Source organism: Ornithorhynchus anatinus, chromosome 1, assembly GCF_004115215.2.
Source record: "Ornithorhynchus anatinus isolate Pmale09 chromosome 1, mOrnAna1.pri.v4, whole genome shotgun sequence".
In the NCBI taxonomy this organism is placed as follows: Eukaryota; Metazoa; Chordata; class Mammalia; order Monotremata; family Ornithorhynchidae; genus Ornithorhynchus; species Ornithorhynchus anatinus.
This window is the reverse complement of record NC_041728.1, coordinates 176,944,304-176,952,827: the sequence shown is the minus strand read 5'-3', so window position 1 is coordinate 176,952,827 and position 8,524 is coordinate 176,944,304. Positions and strand designations below refer to the sequence as shown.

Genomic DNA, 8,524 nt, shown 5'->3' with positions numbered 1-8,524 from the left:
TTTTGACATCCTAATGATTTAATTTTATTTTGTCTACTCTTCCTGGGCTGTGTTTCAGGGTTTCACCATTCTTGATCTGCCTATCTCCATTCTCTGCTTCTAACTCTTAGACGGTGAGTCCCTGTCCCACATCTAATTCCCACCTATTTATTTTCTCCCAGTGCTTAATACAGTGCTGTACACACAGAAAATTCTTAATAAATATTATTTTAAACACTAATACTACTATTTCTACTAGAACTATCCCCTCAGATTTCAAGTATCTCCAGAGCCCTAAGCCTATAATGCAATTAATCCAAACTTTTTTTTTCATTGCATTCAATGACTTTCAACATGTTTGATTATCATTTATTGAGTTTCTGTTTCCCTTGAACTTGGATTTGCTCCCTCAATTCACCCCTCCCTCAGCCCCACAGCATTTATGTACATATATGTATTGTATATTACATATATGCTTAATACAGTGTTCTGCACACAGTAAGCGCTCAATAAATACAATTGAATGAGTAAATTATATTGGACTCTCCCAAGTGCTTAGTATAGTGCTCTGAGCATAGTAAGTGCTTAATAAATACCAATGACTGACAAATTATATATATCAATGTCTGTAACCTCTCTAGAATAAGCTCACTGTGGGCTAAGAATGTCTACCAACTCTTTTGTACTCTCCCAAGCACTTAGTACAGTGCTCTGCACATAGTATGTTCTCAATAGATACGATTGGTTGATTGATTGATCCAAAGATTCATAGGACTGCTAGTTTGGTTGCTTCTGATGCTGACAACATATCCAGATTCAAGAATTCTAATACCATACAAACTTGACAGCAAATGGCAGAACAGGATCACTTGTCAGTAATCCAATCAATCAATAAGAAGAAGGGGATGTGGACAGGGAGGGGGAAGAGCATTACTCAGTTTTTTCAGTTAATAAATCAGTGGTATTTACTGAGCACTTACTGTATTAAGACTTTAGGAAAGTACAGTGCAATAGATTTGGTAGACTCAATTTCTGCCCAAAAGGAGTTTGCAGTATCCAGACATTAAAATCCCCTCTCAGCATTGTACTTGGAGAGTTTCCAGTACTCTACCAATCTTGACTATGGAAAGGATAGTCAAGCAGAGACATACCCATTCCATTCCTAGCTTGGGCAGTGGCTAGTGAGTGGAGGACAATCTGCTACAACTCAAAACTCAATTGTGTTGGGCAGCAGTGACATAGGAGAGAGTTGAGGGCAGACTCTCAAGTTTTTTGCCCAAGAGGCAATAGGAAAACACTTCCATACTTTTACCAAGTAAACTCTATAGATCCACTACCAGAACAACTGCAGATGGAGGTGGGACATTGTGGGAAAGATATAATAATAATGTTGGTATTTGTTAAGCGCTTACTATGTGCCGAGCACTGTTCTAAGCATTGGGGTAGATACAAGATCATCAGGTTGTCCTACGTGAGGCTCACAGTTAATCCCCATTTTACAGATGAGGTAACTGAGGCACAGAGAAGTTAAGTGACTTGCCCACAGTCACACAGCTGACAAGTGGCAGAGCTGGGAGTCGAACCCATGACCTCTGACTCTGAAGCCCAGGCTCCATCCACTTAGCCACGCTGCTTCTATGTCCATGTCTAAGATATGTCCATGGTGTCGCTTTGGGTCAAAATGACTTGACGACGTAAGACAAGACACTAAAATAGATTAGGAAAGAAGGGGATTAGTAGAGTATACAAATATTTATATATGTTTTGGGGGACTAGAGTGAGTATAAAAACACTTAAGGCATCCACTGCCAAGTTCCTAGTCGAAGCAAAAGGGAGAGAGGATAGACTAAGTAAGGGACTTAGTCTGGGAAGGCCTGTTGGAGGAGAGAAGCAGCTTGGTCTAGTGGTTAGACCACAGGCCTGGCAATCAGAAGAACCTGGTTTCTAATCTTGACTCTGCCACTTGTCTGCTGTGTGACCTTGGGCAAGTCACTTCACTTTTCTGTGCTTCAGTTACCTCATCTGTAAAATTGGGATTGACTGTTTAACCCCTTGTGAGACAGGGACCGTGTCCAACCTGATTAGCTTGAATCGATCCCAGTGCTTAGTACAGTGCCTGGCACATAGTAAGTGATTTAACAAATGCCATTAAAAAAGAGCAGGAAATGATGTGTCCTTGGTTCATTGAGGTAGATGTTTGAGACATAGTGAGGATTTTAGTGAAGTTGTGATGGTAGAACTCACAGGATTTGGTAACAGACTGAATTTGTAGGTTGAATGTAAGAGATGAGTTGAGGATAATACCAAGGTTACAAAATTGTGAGACAGAGAGGATGGATATGGGTGTGAAATATGCGACTTCTATTTTGGACATGTTAAGTTTGAGGTGACAGTGGTACATCCAGGTAGATGTTCTGAAGGCAGGTGGAAATATGAGACTGCAGAGAAGGAGAAGAATGGTCAGGGCCAGAGATATAGTCTTAGAAATTATCCAAGTAGAGATGGTAGTTAAAGTTTTGGGAGTGAATATGTTCTCCATGGGTTTGGGTATTAGATGGAGAATAGAAGATTATCCAGAACTGAACATGAGTGGAGAAAGCTTACCCCGGTAGTGTGGAGAAGAATAGTAGGAGAGAGATGGGGCAATAACTGGAGGGAGCTATGGGATCCAGGGAGTGGTTTTTTTAGGATAGGGGATATATTGGCATGCTTGAAAGTAGTGGAAAAGGTAAGCGCTTAGTACAGTGCTCTGCACATTGTAAGCGCTCAAATACTATTGAATGAATGAATGAGACATTGGAAAGGGAATGATTGAAGAAGGTCAGGGAGGGAAGAAGGCGGGGGGGCAATTGCTTTGATGAGTTTCTTATGACACGATGTTGAATCATTACTTGACTCCATCTTACACTCTGCCAAATGCTATGCTCTCCTTTTTTTAATTCTTTTTTTCTCCATCTTCATTCATCTGTACATCACTGAACAGTAAAATATTTAGGTAGCCATATTTAGCGACAATATTAAGTTCTGTTTTACCAACAGAAATTTGGGGTCATTTGAAGGTTTTTCTGATTTTGGACTATTAACGTTGGATGTTTTCAGGCTTGTAGTCAATCCAGAGCTTTGTCTTGAATCTGCCAAGCTAATTATTGGTGAATCTTTTTGAGTGTGGGCCTTCAAAGCATAGCCCTCTTCATTCATCATTCTGGAATGACTATCTGAAACAGGTTTGAGTACACTCAGCATGATCCTCCCGAGCCACGTCCTGGACTTGGAATAATAATAACAATTATAATATGTGTTTAAGTGCTTACTGTGTGCCAGGCACTTTGCTAAGTGCTGGGAAGGAAAAAAGCAAATCATTTTTGACACAGTCCCTGTCCGATGTGGGGCTTACAGTCTCAATCCCCATTTTACAGATGAGGTAACTGAGGAACAGAGAACTGAGGTGCAGAGAACTGAAGTTATTTGCCCAAGTTCACCCAGCAGACAAATGGCAGAACCAAAATTAGAACCCATGACCTTCTGACTCCCAGGCCCATGGTCTATCCACTCTGCCATGCTTTTACCTCTATTGGTGCGTGGCTTCTCTGGACATGCTATGCATTGAGGCTACAGGAAACCTTAGCAGCTGCTGAACTGAAAGGGGGCACTCACCTATCTCACTGTTGATCCCTAGCCCGCATCCTTCCTTTGGCCTGGAACGTCCACCTTCTTCAAACCAGGCAGACAGTTACTCTCCCGTCCTTCAAAGCTTTATTGATGGCACATCTCCTCCAAGAGGCCTTCCCAGAAAAAGCATCCTCTTTTCTCATCTCCCACTCCCTTCTGCATCACCCTGACTTTCTCTCTTTGCTCTTCCCCTCATCCCAGCCCCACAGCACTTTTTTACATACCTTCTAAATTTATTAATTTGTATTGATGTCTGTCTCCCCCTTCCCTAGACTGTAAACTCATTGTGGGCAGGGAGTATGTCTATTATTGAAGCATACTCTCCCAAGTGCTTAATACAGTACTCTGCATGCAGTAGGTGCTCAATAAAATGATTGAATGCATGAATGAGCCAAGCTAAGGGGTGCACAGTTTCTAACAATAATAAAAATGATAGCATTTGTTAAGCTCTTACATTGTGTCAAGCACTGTACTAAGAGCTGGGACCAATACAAGCAATTTGAGTTTGGCACAGTCCCTGTCCCAAGTGGGGCTCCCGGTTTCAATCCCCATTTTACAGATGAGGTGACTGAGGCACAGAGAAGTGAAGTGACTTGCATGAGGTCATAAGCAGACATATAGTGGAGGGGGGATTAGAACCCACAACCTTCTGACTCCCTGGCCTGTGGTCTATCCACTGCACCAAGCAGCTTCTTGCACAATAAGAGTGGCATGCTGGGAAACCACTGCACAAGGCAGAACAGCTTGGTAGACAACATCCTGAAGAGGGTTTGCTAGTCTCAAGTCAAAGCTTTGAAACAAATCCCATTTGGCCCAACCCATGAATAATAATGATGGTATTTGTTAAGCCCTTATTGTGAACCAAGCACTGTTCTAAGTGCTGGGGGAGATACAAGGTAATCAGGTTGTCCCACGTGGGGCTCACAGTCTTCATCCCCATTTTACAGATGAGGTAAGTGAGGCACAGACAAGTTAGGAAGCAGCGTGGCTTAGTGGAAAGAACCCGGGCTTGGGAGTCAGAAATCATGGGTTCAAATCTTGGCTCTGCCACTTGTCAGCTGTGTGACTGTGGGCAAGTCACTTCACTTCTCTGGGCCTCAGTTCCCTCATCTGTAAAATGGGGGTGAAGACTGTGACCCTCACGTGGGACAACCTGATGACCCTGTATCTCCCCCAGCGCTTAGAACAAGGCTCTGCACATAGTAAGCGCTTAACAAATACCAACATTTTTTTTTTAAAGGGACTTGCCCAAAGTCACACAGCTGATAAGTGACAGACCCAGCAGCAAGGATTTATGTTTCAGGGCAAAAAATGTACAAGGGTTGGTCATTCATCAGTCTTTTTGGCCCACTTCAATCAATCATACTTATTGAGCACTTCCTGTGTGTTGAGCAGAGTACTAAGCGCTTGGGAGAGTACAATATCGAAATATCACAGACACATTCCCAGCCCACAGTGAGCTTATATGAATTGAATTTTAATGTTAGTAACAGTGTTTTCACAAGTAGACATTTGAATACGCACTCACAAATTGATTGGTGCTTATTGGATGTACTAGTTTATGGGCTATAGTCCCAAATATTCTGTAGGTCCTAATCCTAACTCTTCAATTAAAATATTAATAATCACTATATCCTGTATTTTATTGGTCTTTCTGCAATTCATTTTGATAGTGTTGATAAAACTGCTACCCTGTAAGTTGGTTGCACAATTCTTTGGTGTATTTGAAATTTTACTGATTTATTAATTAGATGATATGTGTTGGTTATTAAAATGCACGAAACTACTGTTGCAGGAATATGATTAAGAACATTTTATAAAGGAATTCTGAATAAAGTCTTAAAATATTAAATTAACAGTAGATGTTTTCTGTTGACTGAATCTCATTTAGCAGAAATAGAAAGCCAATAAATAAAGTCCAAATCTACTCTTATTCTCTTTACAGATGATGGAGAGCTTTCAAAATCTCATTCTTTGTGGACCAATGGGAGTGACTTTACATGACCTGGGGTGATTAATTGATTCTTAAATCAATCAATGGTATCTACTGAGCTCCTATTGGGTGCCAAACACTGCACTAGATGTTTGGGAGAGAACAATACAGTGGAATTAGAAGACATATCCCCCTTCCCCGAGGAGCTCACAGTCCAGAGGACGTCATTAGGGGTATAGACCCAAAAGCATAGGCAACTAGAAGGAAGATGTGAAATGAGAGATGAGGGTCTAAACAGGAAAGGCCTCTTGGAGGAGGTGTGATTTATTAGGGCTTTGAAGATGGGCAATTGATATTGATGGGTGAGGAATCAATCCATCAGTAGAATTTTTTGAGTATCTACTGCATGCAGAATATTGTATTAAGTACTTGGGAAAGTACAATACAATTATTACATGTGATCGCCAAGCTGGAGAAGTTTATAGTCTAGTAGGAAAGAAAGACATTAAAATAGGTTACAGGTAGGAGGAAACGAGAGAACGTGAAATAGGTACAAAGGAGCTATGGGAGGTTATGTGTATTTAGATGGCTAGGGAGCAGGGCAGTGCTGAAGTGGCATTTGTTGGGGATATACACCGGGGAGATTTGAAATTAATCTGGGGAAAGCCTTCTGGAGAAGATAGATTTCAGAAGTGGTTAGGGGATTGGGAGGGCAGGTATGAAAGAAGAGAGAGTTTCAGGAATGCAGGGAGGGGAAGAACAAGAGGTCACAGGTGACAGAAAAATAGAGAATGTGGGACAGTGGATAGCTTAGCTTGAGAGGAACAGAGTGCAAGGTAGGGTTTAGTAGAAGAAGAGAAGGAGTAGTTAGCTGGGAGATAGTATCTGCTCTCCTTTCTGCCTTGCCTGAGTGTCTTAATGCCAATGGTCTTCCATTTCTGCTTAATCTGGAGAGGTATAGACAACCATTTTAGAGTTTTGAGGAGTGGGGAGACACATGCAAAATGGCATTTCAGGAAAGCAATCTGGGGCAACAGAGTCAAGAATGAACTGGAGTCAGAAGAGACTTCAGGCAGGGATATCAGTGAGGATGTTGATGCAGTAATCAAGCTTGAACCAGCATAGTGAATGTCTTGATGAAGAGGAAAAACTGATAGGATTTGGTAGTCGACTGAATGTACGGGTTAAAGGAGAGGGTGGAGACAAGAATGGCTGAAAATTTGAAGGGGGTTCAATGCTGGAGAGGAGGGCAGTGTCGCTAAATGTGATCCACTTGTTGGTACTAGAAGAGGATTTGGAAAGAAGATGAGATAGCTTGGGAGATACTGGGAAATTAAAGGCAGGCTATTTCCACCATTCTTTCAGGGATGACTATGTAAATAAGGAAAAAAGTTTCAGTAGAAAGGTAAAACTAGAAAAATCTTAGGGAAATCAGTAAGAGATCGATTCCAAATTATTCCCATTCCTCTGTTCATTGAAATCTCTGTTGAAAAATAAAATTAAAAAGACATTGTGCCATGGACAAATAAAAAACAATTTATATCTAATGGAATTTAAATAATAAAGGCTAAAGTGCAGCAACAGCTTCAAAGATATTATTCATTCAATTCATTTAATAGTATTTATTGAGCGCTTACTATGTGCAGAGCACTGTACTAAGTGCTTGGAATGAACAAGTCGGCAACAGATAGAGACGGTCCCTGCCGTTTGACGGGCTTACAGTCTAATCAGGGGAGACAGACAGACAAGAACAATGGCAATAAATAGAGTCAAGGGGATATTAGATACACTATGTTTTCTCAGTGTAATAAAAGGTGTCAAATAAGGATGAATAAAATCATCTCATTTTTTCTTGTCATTTATTTACTAAGAATCATTCTCTTTTCTCAGTTTTTCTACCATTTTTCTACTACTGCTTCCCTGGACAGTTCAATTAAATTCAAGTTAGAGGAAACAGCTTCCAGGAGTCTGATCCATTTAGGAAAGTCCGGCTTGGGAGGTCATCGGGAAAAGGAGGAAATATACATAAGACAGTTACAAACACATCTATGTGCCAATCACTCAGAAACTGTTAGCAGATTTGGAATGAGCATTTCTCAGCATAAGGAACAAATTTCTAGCCATATATGTCTGCCTGGTTCTCTCAGCCATCTGTGACAGTCAGATTAAAGGCCTGGAATTTCAATATTCCTTTGATTAGTTTTTACTCACGTGGTTGTTTTCTGCTCTGGAGTCTGATCAATCAATGTGGTATTTATAGAATGCATATTGTGCATAGAACACTGAACTAAGGGGTTGGGAGGGTACAATACACAGAGTTGGTAGACACGATCCGTGTCCACAAGGGGCTCACAGTTTTGTGAGATTACTCTGTTGCCTTTACACTTCCTCTTCATCCAACTGGGCAAAATATCTGATCTGTCCTTGTCATTTTCCTAATGTATTTGCATTGGTATTTGTAAAATGCTTACTATTTACCAGGAACTGTGGTAGATACAAGCTAATTAGGTAGGTCACTGTCCCTGTCCCACATGGGGCTTACAGATTTAAACCCCATTTTAAAGGTGAGGTAACTGAGGCCCAGAAAATTTAAGTCACTTGCCCAAGGTCACACAGCAGACATGTGGCAGGGTCAGGATTAGTAAAAATCATAATAGTAATAATGATGATGGTATTTGTTAAATTCTATGTGCCAAGCAAGGTTCTAAGCACTGGATTAGAACCCACGTCCTCTGATTCCCAGGCTTATGCTCAGTCCACTAAACCACACTGCTTCTTACCATGGCATTTACTCAGGTGATTAGCAAGTGCTTAGCACATAGTGAATTACTTGATAAATACCATCATTATTATTTATGGTAGCATACACTTACTGATAGCTATTCTCTGCATTTATATATACAGGTGCATTCAAACATTTACTGTATTTTAAATATAACAACA

The 8,524-nt window shown here is 40.8% G+C and overlaps 1 non-coding gene across 1 annotated transcript; it reads left to right on the top strand.

The window, feature by feature from the left end:
* Window positions 1–1,049: 1,049 nt before the first annotated feature.
* Window positions 1,050–1,187, top strand: LOC114815496. The gene has a single exon (XR_003763274.1). It is a non-coding gene; the product is annotated as a small nucleolar RNA SNORA7 (small nucleolar RNA).
* The last annotated feature ends 7,337 nt before the right edge of the window (window positions 1,188–8,524 follow it).